Here is a 13,175-nt window from a genome sequence, read left to right as displayed (position 1 = left end):
AATCAAAAAAGAGGGAATCCTCCCATATTCTATGAAGCCAGCATCACCTTAATTCCTAAGCCAGAAAAGATGCAGCATTGAAAGAAAAGACCTAAATCTATTACCTGACACCATCAAATTATTAGAGAACATTGGAGAAGCCCTGCAAGATATAGGCACAGGCAAAGATTTCTTGGAAAAGACCCGGGAGGCACAGGCAGTCAAAGCCAAAATCAACTATTGGGATTGCATCAAATTGAGAAGTTTCTGTACTACAAAAGAAACAGTCAGGAAACTGAAGAGGCAACTGACAGAATGGGAAAAAATATTTGCAAACTATGCAACAGATAAAGGGTTAATAGCCAGAATCTACAAAGAGATCAAGAAACTCCACAACAACAAAACAACCAACCCACTTAAGAGATGGGCCAAGGACATCAATAGACATTTTTCAAAAGAGGAAATCCAAATGGCCAATACGCACATGAAAAAATGTGGTTTAGTTAATGGTGAGATACCAATGTTATTGATTTTTTAAGGAAATTGATAATCATACTAAGATTATGTGATATTAACCTTAGGAGTTTCCTGGTGAGGAATATATGGGAACTCTAGTGCTGTGCTTTGCAACTGTTGTTAATTATACAATTATTTCAGAAAAACGTTAAAAACAAATTTTTCCCATAAAATGAAGGAACATTCGGTAGAATTGTCTGGTGAATTCTACCAAATATTTAAGAAAGAATTAATACCAGTCCCATATAAAACGTTTTTAGAGGAAGAGGAGTACTTTCCAGCTCATTTATCATTCTTCTGATCTCAAAAGCAGGCTTAGATTTTGGGCGATTAACATTCCTCATGAAAATAGATGCAACACACTAGCAAGACATTAGCAAATCATAGCCAGCAATATCCTGTGTTTATCCCAGGAATTTAGATTTGGTTTAGCACCTGAAATTCAGTAAGGCAATAAAATGATATTGATACATTAAAGGAGAAACAATATCATCATTTCTTTTTTTTTTTTTTTCTGTGTAGAATGTTTTATTTTTCAGATAGACTCAATTGTTCAGCAGCATTTATTAAAGAAATTATTCTTTCTCCAATGAACACCCTTTATTCCTTCATCAAATATCTGCTGACTATACTTGTTCAGAGATATTTCTATCATATTCTTTTTTTTTTTAAACTTTTATTTAATGCATATAATTTTCCAAAGTACGACTTATGGATTACAATGGCTTCCCCCCCATACCGTCCCTCCCACCCACAACCCTCCCCTTTCCCACTCCCTCTCCCCTTCCATTCACATAAAGATTCATTTTCGATTATCTTAATATACAGAAGATCAGCTTAGTATACATTAAGTAAGGATTTCAACAGTTTGCTCCCACACAGAAACATAAAGTGAAAAATAATAGATGATTTTTTTTAAATGATGATGAAATCAGATCAGACCTATTGTCATGTTTAATCCCAGTGAGAGTCAAGTTGGGAATTGATAATTTCTTTTTTTTTTTTTTTTTTTTTTTTTACAGAGGATCAGTTTAGTATGCATTAAGTAAGGATTTCAACAGTTTGCACCCCCATAGAAACACAAAGTGAAATATATTGTTTGAGTACTCGTTATAGCATTAAATCTCAATGTACAGCACATTAAGGATAGAGATCCTACATGAGGAGTAAGTGCACAGTGACTCCTGTTGTTGACTTTACCAATTGACACTCCTGTCTATGGCATCAGTAATCTCCCTATGCTCCAGTCATGAGTTTCCAAGGCTATGGAAGCCCTCTGAGTTCTCCGACTCTTATCTTGTTTAGACAAGGTCATAGTCAAAGTGGAGGTTCTCTCCTCCCTTCAGAGAAAGGTACCTCCTTCTTTGATGACCTGTTCTTTCCACTGGGATCTCACTCGCAGAGATCTTTTGCCAGAGTGTCTTGGCTTTCCATGCCTGAAATACTCTCATGAGCTTTTCAGCCAGCTCCGAATGCCTTTAGGGCTGATTCTGAGGCCAGAGTGCTATTTAGGACATCTGCCATTCTATGAGTCTGCTGAGTATCTCACTTCCCATGTTGGATCACTCTCCCCTTTATTTACTCCATCAGTTAGCGTTAGCAGGTACTAGACTTGTCTATGTGCTCCCTTTGACTCCCAGTCCCTTCACCATGACCAACTGTGAACTGAAACTGATCACCTGGAACAGTGAGATGGCATTGGTACATGCCACCTCGATGGGATTGAATTGGAATCCCCTGGTATGCTTCCAACTCCACCACTTGGGGCAAGTCAGCCTGAGCATGTCCCAAATTATACATCTCTTCCCTCTCCCATTCCCACCACCATGTTCAACAGGGATCACATTTCAGTTAATTTTCAACACTTAAGAATAACTGCGCATCAATTACAGATCTAAACCAGTCATATTAAGTAGAACAGACAAAAAAACTACTAAGAGGGATAATGTATTAAGTTGTTCATTAACAGTCAGGGCTATGCTGATCAAACCACCATTTCCCATAGTGTCCACCTCACTCCAACAGGTTTCCCTCTTGGTGTTCAGTCAGTCGTCACCGATCAGGGAGAACATATGGTATTTGTCCCTTTGGGACTGGCTTATTTCACTCAGCATGATGTGTTCCAGATTCCTCCATTTTGTTGCAAATGACTGGATTTCGTTGTTTCTGACTGCTGTATAGTATTCTAAAGAGTACATATCCCATAATTTCTTTATCCAGTCTATCGTTGATGGGCATTTAGGTTGGTTCCAGGTCTTAGCTATTGTGAATTGAGCTGCAATAAACATTAGGCTGCAGACCGCTTTTTTGTTTGCCAATTTAAATTCCTTTGGGTAAATTCCAAGGAGTGGGATGGCTGGGTCGAACGGTAGGGTTATCTTCAGGTTTCTGAGGAATCTCCAGACTGACTTCCATAGTGGCTTGACCAGCTTGCATTCCCACCAACAGTGGGTTAGTGTCCCTTTTTCCCCACATCCTCGCCAGCATCTGTTGTTGGTAGATTTCTGCATGTGAGCCATTCTAACCGGGGTGAGGTGAAACCTCATTGTGGTTTTGATTTGCATTTCCCTGATTGCTAATGACCTTGAACATTTTTTCATGTGCCTGTTGGCCATTTGGATTTCCTCTTTTGAAAAATGTCTATTGAGGTCCTTGGCCCATCTCTTAAGTGGGTTGTTGGTTTTGTTTTTGTGGAGTTTCTTGATCTCTTTGTAGATTCTGGTTATTAACCCTTTATCTGTTGCATAGTTTGCAAATATTTTTTCCCATTCTGTCGGTTGTCTCTTCACTCTCCTGACTGTTTCTTTTGCAGTACAGAAACTTCTCAATTTGATGCAATCCCAATAGTTGATTTTGGCTTTGACTGCCTGTGCCTCCCGGGTCTTTTCCAGAAATTCTTTGCCTGTGCCAATATCTTGAAGGGTTTCTCCAATGTTCTCTAGTAACTTGATGGTGTCAGGTCGTAGATTTAGGTCTTTAATCCATGTTGAGTGGATTTTTGTGTAAGGTGTAAGGTAGGGGTCTTGCTTCATGATTCTGCACGTGGAAATCCAATTTTCCCAGCACCATTTATTGAATATACTGTCCTTGCTCCAGGAATTAGTTTTAGATCCTTGATCAAATATAAGTTGGCTGTAGATGTTTGGGTTGATTTCTGGTGTTTCAATTCTGTTCCATTGGTCTATCCATCTGTTTCTGTACCAGTACCATGCTGTTTTAATTACAACTGCCCTGTAGTATGTCCTGAAATCTGGTATTGTGATGCCTCCGGCTTTGTTTTTGTTGTACAAGATTGCTTTAGCTATTCGAGGTCCCTTGTGCCTCCATATAAATTTCAGCACCATTTTTTCCAGATCTGAGAAGAAGGTCTTCGGTATCTTGATTGGTATTGCATTGAATCTGTAAATTGCTTTTGGGAGAATGGACATTTTGATGATATTGATTCTTCCAATCCATGAGCATGGAAGATTTTTCCATTTCTTGGTATCCTCTTCTATTTCTTTCTTTAAGGTTTTGTAATTCTCATCGTAGAGATCTTTAACGTCTTTGGTTAAGTTTATTCCAAGGTATTTGATTGTTTTTGTAGCAATTGTGAATGGGATTGATCTTAGAAGTTCTTCCTCAGCCATGGCATTGTCTGTGTATACAAAGGCTGTTGATTTTTGTGCATTGATTTTATACCCTGCTACTTTGCCAAACTCTTCTATGAGTTCCAATAGTCTCTTAGTAGAGTTCTTTGGGTCCCCTAAATACAGAATCATGTCATCTGCAAAGAGGGATAGTTTGAGTTCTTCCTTCCCAATTTGTATCCCTTTAATTTCTTTTTCTTGCCTAATAGCTCTGGCTAGAACCTCCAGAACTATATTGAATAGCAGTGGTGAGAGTGGGCATCCCTGTCTGGTTCCAGATCTCAGTGGAAATGCTTCCAACTTTTCCCCATTCAATAGGATGTTGGCTGTGGGTTTTTCATAGATTGCTTTGATTGTATTGAGGAATGTTCCTTCCAAACCCAGTTTGCTTAGAGTTTTCATCATGAACGGGTGTTGTATTTTATCAAATGCTTTCTCGGCATCTATTGAGATAATCATATGGTTTTTCTTCTGCAGTCTGTTAATGTGGTGTATCACATTGATTGTCTTGCGCACATTAAACCATCCCTGCATACCAGGGATAAATCCCACTTGGTCTGGGTGGAATATCATCATTTCAATAGAGAAAAAACATTTGATAGTATGTAACACCCATTCATGATAAAATTTCTTAGCAAAGTTGGAATACAAGGGAATTTGCTGACCCAATAAAGGCTATTTACAATAAAATCTGTGATTGATCTCACACTCCCCCTATATTGAAGAAGTTCTACACAGTAATATACTAGATATTAGCATTAATAAAGAAAGGGAAAAGTGGAATTTAGCTTAGAAATGAAGAATTAAAATTGCCTTTATTTGCAGACAATATGCTCACATATGTAGAAAACCCCAGGGAAACTACAAAAAGCTGCTGGAATTAAATGTGTTTAACAAGACCATTGGATACAAGTGTAATATGTCAAAGGCAGTTGTACCTCTATTCATAGCAAGGAAAAATTTAAAAGTGAAATTAACACGATGTGAAATGGAATTACAAAATTTGAAGTAGGATATAAGTTTACTAAAATGGCATGAAAACTACAGAACATTAAGAAAAATTAGACTTACATTAGCAGTATTATTTTTTTGCTCAATAATCAGAAGGCTCAATATTTTTGAAAAGTGATTTCTCTCCCAAATTGATCCATATATGTTATGAAATTCCAGTAAAAATTCCAGAATATCTTTTGTAGATTGATAAATAATTCTAAAATTGACATAGAAACACAAAAGAACTAAATTAACCAAAAAAACTTTGGAAAAAGAACAAAGTTTGAAGATTTACATAATCTGATTTTAAGATTTATCCTGAAACCACAATAATCAAGACAGAATGGTAAAGACAAACACACGGATTATGAAACAGAGTAGAATCCAGGAAGTGATCAACCAGTGTAGGGTCAATTGCTTTTCATTGAAAGTGCCAAGGTAATCCAATGGGGAGAGGAAAGCATTTACAACATATGAGGTTGGAATTGGATATCTATTGGAAAAAACATGACTTTGATTTCTCATCTAACACAAAAATTAAGCAGAAATTGGTCACAGATTAAAATGTAAAAGCTAAAACTATTAAAAATTTGTAATCCTGGGATTAGGACATAATTTCTTAGACAAGAAATAGAACAATGAATTATAGAATAATATAGTAAATGCATTTTTCTCAATTGAATGTAAAAACTTCTGCTCATCCAAGTAAAATTATATCTAATGTCTAATGCCACCAGCTAGGAGAAAGTGTCTACAGTAGATATGGGAGGCTTCTTCAAAATGTTTGCAGAAAAATGGAGTTCAACATGTAAATTAATTTTGGTTGGGGCAAAAAGTCTTTTTTATAGTATATGGACCGTGCGTATTACAAAAGACTTATGCATGAATTTCAATTTTTGTACCAATATAAACTCATACCTTTTAATTCTATTTGTCTACACTTTGATGTACCCTTGGATCTAACAAAGACTGTATTAAGAGTACATAGAACACTTCAATAATCAATAAGGCAAACAATCCAATAAAAACACATGAAATATTTGAACCTACATGACACAAAAGAGATAAACGAATGACCAATAAGCATTGGAAAATGTGCTCAGCATCACCAGTTGGTAGCACAATGCAATTCTAATAAACACCAACCAGAATGGCTAAAATTAAACACACTGACTATACTAAGAGTTGACAAGATGTGGAACAAATGAAAGTCTCCTTAGATTGCTCTTAGAGATACAAAATGATACAAAGAGTTAGGCTGTTTCTTACAAAGTTAATAAGATACTAACTACAACCCATATATTCCATTCCTAGATATTTACTCAAGAGAATGAAAATATTTATATGCATGGACAAATATTCACAGTATAGCACAAAGTGGTCCCAAACTGGAGACGATTTAGGCATTCATCAGCAAGTGAATGGATGAGCAAATTGTGGTATATCTATGCAACGGAATGCTAATCAGCAGTGAAATGAAATGAAATACTGACACAGGTAAATGAAATTAAATCTAATTGCTGGAATGCACTTCGTTGTCATTTGCATTTTGTGTTTGAGAGGGTTGGCATGTCAAATATGACACGTTTCATTAAGAGCTTACAACTTTGAGCGTATCTTTTTTTTTTTTTTTGACAGGCAGAGTGGACAGTGAGAGACAGAGAGAAAGGTCTTCCTTTACTGTTGGTTCACCCTCCAATGGCCACCGCGGCCAGAGTGCCGCACTGATCTGAAGGCAGGAGCCAGGTACTTCTCCTGGTCTCCCATGGGGTGCAGGGCCGAAGCACTTGGGCCATCCTCCACTGCACTCCCTGGCCATAGCAGAGAGCTGGCCTGGAAGAGGGGCAACCGGGACAGAATCTGACGCCCCGACTGGGACTAGAACCTGGTGTGCCGGTGCCGCTAGGCGGAGGATTAGCCTGTTGAGCCTCGGCGCCGGCCTACTTTGAGCATATCTTGAAAATACTGAGTACAATTTGTGATTGCTTTGAATGATATATGTATTAGTACAGTTGAAGCTGGATATTCTATTAGCAAATTAAATTATGCACCTTGAAAACCATAATTTTGATTTCAGCTATTTACTCTTGTCTTTATACTCAATATAAGCATTTTTTTTATCATACATTTACCCTCTGATCTTTTAGATCAATGAGTAAAATTGAATTTGATTTTTTCAATTCTTCAATGACGTCAAACCTTATAATTTTTACAAGTTGTGACATGGATATAATATTCATTTCAACTTTTTTTTTTAAAGATCTGTTTATTTATTTGAAAAGCTGAGTTACAGAGAAGCAGGGAGAGAGAGAGAGAGAGAGAGAGAGAGAGAGAGAAAGGCCTTCCAGCCTCTGGCTCACTCCAAATGGTTAAATGGGTGCAACGGCCAGAGATGGGACGATAAGAAGCCAGGAGCTAGGAACTTCTTCTGGGTCTCCCATGCAGATGCAGGGGCCCAAGGACTTGAGCCATCTTCCACTTCTTTCCCAGGCCATAGCAGAAAGCTGATTGGAAGTGGAACAGCTGGGACTCAAACCAGGGCTATATGGGACGCTGGCACCTACTCCACAGCACTGGCCCCTCAACATGACTTTTTTTTAAAAAAATGATTTATTTATTTGAAATGTAGAGTTACAGAGAGAGGGAGAAAGAGATTTTCCATCCCCTCATTCTGTCCCCAAATGGTCACAAAGACCAGGGCTGGGGTCAGGCTGAAGCCAGCCTGGAACTCCATCTGGTTTCCCACATGGGTAGTAGGGGCCAAGTGTCTTCACTGCTTTCCCAGGCACTTTCCCAGAGAGCTAGATTGGAGGTGAGCACCTGGGACTCCACCTGGTGTTCATATGAGATGCTGGCATTGCAGATGACAACCTAACCCACGGTGCCGCAATACCAGCCCCTTAACAGGGCTCTTATACCTTCTACAAGCTAGCTGATCTGAGATATATTATTTAATATTACATTAATATTAGTTAGCATTAATTTAACAATTTAAAACATTTTTCTTCTTCTTTTCCTCAATTAAATTAAAATTTTCATTTGAATTCTTCATCCAAAAAAATAATCATTTTCTTCATTATTTTAGAAATCGATTTCACAAGCTGTGCTATTGTAGCATCAAATATTGAATTCACTTTAATCCTAAAAATTTTCCACTGTGGTCTGTAAATATAGTGCTTTTAGTACCATGTTAATTCATTATGCTTGGCTAAATATTGAGCATATAACATTTTAAAAATGTCATGCCAGTATCTAATATCACTTGTCTACTTGGATACTATAAAAAGTTTTGGTTTTATTTTCCCTTTTTAGCCTTAAATTTAGTTATAGGAATCACAAGAGTTTCTTTTCTTTCCTTGCGTGTCAGTGGATTCTGCTACTTTCTGGAAGTCTGAATATTTTGGAAGACCATCTCTTTAGGTTTTTGCCTTTCATTGTTCTTTCTAGCCTTTTTTCTTTTCTACATTTCAGTTTATATTTTCTCTTCTAGTCCTATCATGATCTCAATTTGACACTGATTTATTCTAAAGGATTAAAAAGAATGTAATTGTATTCAGGATATATAATTTGGATATTTTTCAAAAAGCTGTTTTTCTAAGATACTGATATCTTGGGGCAAAATATAAATTATCTAAATGAATAACATTGTGAAACTGAAATTTTGTTTCAAGTTTTAATTAAGGATGTTTAACCATTTTTTTATGAAAATAAAACTTAGTCATTCCAGCATGCAATGACTATCTGGTCAGTGCTTTGTGAGTATGATGGTATTGTGGTGTGCTCTTACTTCATCCAGACCTGCAAAAATGTGTATATATACATCGATTCACAAAGTTTGAAGCAATTGAATTATTTCATATTGCAAAGTGTTTTTCACCACTTTACATATTGTGCTCATTGGAAATTACCATCTGAATGTCAATGACAGAAGTAAGAAAGTGGGCCTCCTACACTGCTGGAGAGCAATCCTTCGCCATGCAACAGTCTGCATTTGTGTGAGATGTCTCTTCTGTCCAGGAGGGAGAATTCTCTCCATCCCCAGAAGCAGGTCGTCTCTGACACTGGTAGCACAAACTGTCACACATGTGGCCTTGGTTGTCCAGGACATGGGGAAAGAGGAGGAGAAGCCATTCCCTGGCAGCTGAACAGCCCAGCAAGGACACACCATTGGTTACAGGTTGAGCAGTGCCCTCAGCCCAGCCCTCCATGATAGAGGTGCCCCTGTGTTCTGTAATGAGTTTATTTGGCTTGTGTGTTTGTGATGTGTGGAGCCCTTGAATCCAAAGGCCTGTGGCAGGGGCCCTATCCCCCTGGACTAAGGGAGGTGATGGGCAAGTAAGCCATTGAGGCCTCTTAGCTGAAGCCCTCTGGTCTCTGCAGAAGAGAGTTAGACAGGAAACAGTACTACATGATTGTAGGCAAAGCAGGCTGAGTGGGTCTGGGGCCAGTACCCACCACTCCAACCTCCCTGAACCCCTGGAGACACAGGGACCCTGGAGGATGCTAGTGACTCATCCAAATGGAAGCCAAGTGAGTGAGCCGCAGGACTGGACCAGAAGCCAGGCATCCAGGCTCTCCAGTGAGCCAGATGTTCTCTGCCCCATAGACCCAAGCAGAGATGGAATAAACAGGTTATTGCTATGTTGATCTCAGACTTTTTGCCATCTGTTGGGCCCCTTCTAGAGTCAGCCTGGCCATCATCGTGTTCCTGAAGAGCCCTTAAGGTTTTGGAGGCCATTGCCACGACTGCAGATCTCACGCACTGTGTGCTCTTGGCTGACTGGCCATTTTTCCATTGCTTACAGAGGCCATGGTGAGAAAACAGCAGGCACCCAGCTTGGGTTCCATCCTGTTTGCTCTCTGTCCGTCTGCGGCTCTTTCCATCATCATTCTACATTTCTGTAAAAACTCTTGCTGCACTTGCTAATGCCAACCGCAGACTGGTTACCAGCATGTAGCAGCCCAGCGGCAAGGTCTGCCTCTGTCTGTTGTCTGGCGCCCTTCGGTCTGGCTTTACTTCCTAATTCCCATTCTCTCTCTCTCTCTGGTGTGTATGTGTGTGTGTGTGAGTATGTGTGTGAGTGTGTGTGTGTGTGAGAGAGAGAGAGAGACCATTTTGGTCAATATCTCTTTTCTTTCCCCTTCCTCCCCTCCCCTCCCCTCCCCTCCCCTCTCTCCCCCCTCCTCTCCCCTCTCCTCTTTCATCCCTTCCCTTCCCTTCCCCTGCTCTCCTCTTCTCTCCTCTCCTCTCCCTCCTATCCCTTCCTCTCTCCTCTCTCTCCTCTCTTCTCCCCTCCTCTCCCTTCCTCTCTCCTCCCTCTCCTCTCCTCTCCCCTCTTCCCCTATCCTCTCCCCTCCCCTTCCCTCCCCTCCTCTCCCTTTCCCTCCTCTCCTCTCCTCTCCTCTCCTCTCCTCTCCCCTCTTCCCCCTCCTCTCCCCTCCCCTCCCTCTCCTCTCCTCTCTTCCCCCCTCCTCTCCCCTCCCCTCCCTCTCCTCTTCTCTCTTCCCCCCTCCTCTCCCCTCCCCTCTTCCCCCTCCTCTCCCCTCCCCATCCCTCCCCTCCTCTCCCCTCCCTCTCTCTCTCCTCCCCTCCCCTCCCCTCCCTCTCCTCTCTTCTCCCCTCCTATCCCTTCCTCTTTCCTCCCCTCCCCTCTCCCTCATCTCCCCTCTCCTCCTCCCCCCTCCCCTCTCTCTCCTCCCCTCTCCTCCTCTCCCTTACTTCCTTTCTCCCTCCTTTCTTTCTTCTTTTTGTCTCCACCTTTGTTTTTGTTTTCCCTTGTCTCTCACTGTATTTGCTCTCTTTCTCTTCCACATCTCTAGTGCTTCCCTCTGTCTTGTGCCTGTCTCTGATTCTCCTCCCCCTCTTTCCTCGCTCTCTGTGTTGCTGCGCCCGTCTCCCCATCTCCCTGCCTCCCTTTATGGAATGGGAATTTGTGCATGACCTAGGGGTCTGGAAAGGCTTCTTGAATTTGTGCTCTTCACACACGTCTGAGCCACCTCACTTCTTAAGCAGACTTCACGAGGTTTTCATCTTCTGAAGATTTGCTTCTGCAAATGCTTTTCAGTCGCACTGCAAAGGAGCCACTGGACTGGGAATTGGACAAGGAGGGGCCATATATTTAGTTGAGATTGCAATGAGCAATGCCCTTGTGTTCATGTAAGTGAGATGTCCTCCTGGAGGTGGAGATTCTAAAGTCGTCTTGAAGGGAGCGTGTTTTCTATTCTGCAGGATGGAAGCCAGATGGACACAATAGTCACTGGGTATCCCTTACACACCAGGCTCATCGGTAGGTGCCGGGCAACAGACACAAACCACAGTCTTTTGGGGACACCCTGGGTAGCAGGGAAAGCTTCCCTGATAACAGAGACGGCTGTTTGCCTGCCAAGGGGTTGTAACAAAGGGGAGTATGAGTCGGTATAAGACTAAGTCCTTGGGTCTGTGTTAATCAGGGAAAGCTTCATGAAGACGGTAGCATTTGATCGGGGCCTTCAAGCATGAATAGACGTTTTCCAGGAGGAAAAAGGGAAAGGACATTCCTGGTGGAGGAAATAACACAGGAGCGTAAAGCAGTTTGGATTTTTTTTTTTTTTTTTTTACTTATTTGACAGGTAGAGTTATAGACAGTGAGAGACAGAGACAGAGAGAAAGGTCTTCCTTCAGTTGGTTCACTCCCCAAATGGCCGCCAAGGCCAGTGCTACATCAATCCGAAGCCAGGAGCCAGGTGCTTCTCCTGGTCTCCCATGCGGGTGCAGGGCCCAAGCACTTGGGCCATCCTCCACTGCACTCCCGGGCCACAGCAGAGAGCTGGACTGGAAGAAGAGCAACCGGGACTAGAACCCAGCGCACATATGGGATGCTGGCACTGCAGGCGGAGGATTAACCAAGTGAGCCACGGTGCCAGCCCTGCAGTTTGGGATTATTAAGAACAGAGTGCATAAGAGGCTGGACAATTATGTGGGCGCCTGGACTTCACTTGGAACTGTAGGATGCAGAATTCGGCCTTTTCTCTGATGGTTGCATGGGCAACCATGTGGCAATCAGTGTGGGGGATGGAGGGGTGGGGTGTTGAGGCTGGAGGAAGAGACCAGGGAAGGGACTGGAGTTGAGATGAAGGAGGGGGTGCAGATGTGCTTCCTTAAAGCAAGGCTGCACCTGCCCTGTGCTCTGATGTTCTGTATTCATTTAATAGAGTAAACACTGCATAGGAGGGGACTTCAAAATATTCAGGGGAATTAGGCCTTTCTTTTGAAAATGAAAGGCAGGGAGAAAGAGAGAGAGAGAGAGAGAGAGAGAGAGAGAGAGAGAGAGATCTCATCCACTGTTCATTTTCCAAATGCATTCATAGTTAGGGCTGAGTGGGGGCTGAGGTTTGGAGCTGGGAACACAACACACGTGTCTCACCTGGGTCTTAAGAATCCGATTACTTGAGCTATCCCCGCTGCCTCCCAGGGTGTACATTAGCAGGAAATGAACCTACGTGCTTCAATGTGGGACTCGGGTGTCCGAACTGGCAGCTTAACTGCTAGGCCAAATGTCTGACCCATAACTCATCTCTTTTTTTAAAAGATTTATTTTGGGGCCGGCACTGTGGCGTAACAGGTGATGCCGCCGCCTGCAGTGCCTGCATCCCCTATGGGCGCTGGTTTGAGTCCTGGCTGCTCCACTTCCAATCCTGCTCTCTGCTGTGTCCTGGGAAAGCAGTGGAGGATGGCCCAGGTCCTTTGGCCCCTGCACGTGGGTATATGGAGATGAATATGACATGGTGGGGCTGGAGTCTTTAAGGAGCTTAACATTGAGCAGGGATATAGAAAAATTGACAAGAAGTTTCCATATTGTCCTTCATGTGCCGGAACAGAGAAAATGACAGGGCCCAGAGGAGGCACTACCACCCCCCATAGGCAGGTGGGGTGCAGTCAAAGTGGGCTTCCTGGAGGAAGTGAGGCCTTAGTTGAGGTTGCAAATCAGACATGAGTCATCTAAAGTTGCCATTTTCACAGTGTGGCCTCAAGAACAGTAGCACCAGCCTCACCTGGGAAGCTACTTCCTGAATCTGCAG

The sequence above is a fragment of the Oryctolagus cuniculus genome, chromosome 7 (assembly GCF_051225735.1).
Source record: "Oryctolagus cuniculus isolate XC-2025 breed Fujian yellow rabbit chromosome 7, ASM5122573v1, whole genome shotgun sequence".
NCBI lineage: Eukaryota > Metazoa > Chordata > Mammalia > Lagomorpha > Leporidae > Oryctolagus > Oryctolagus cuniculus.
The sequence above is the reverse complement of the archived record's forward strand: the minus strand, read 5'-3'. Positions refer to the sequence as shown.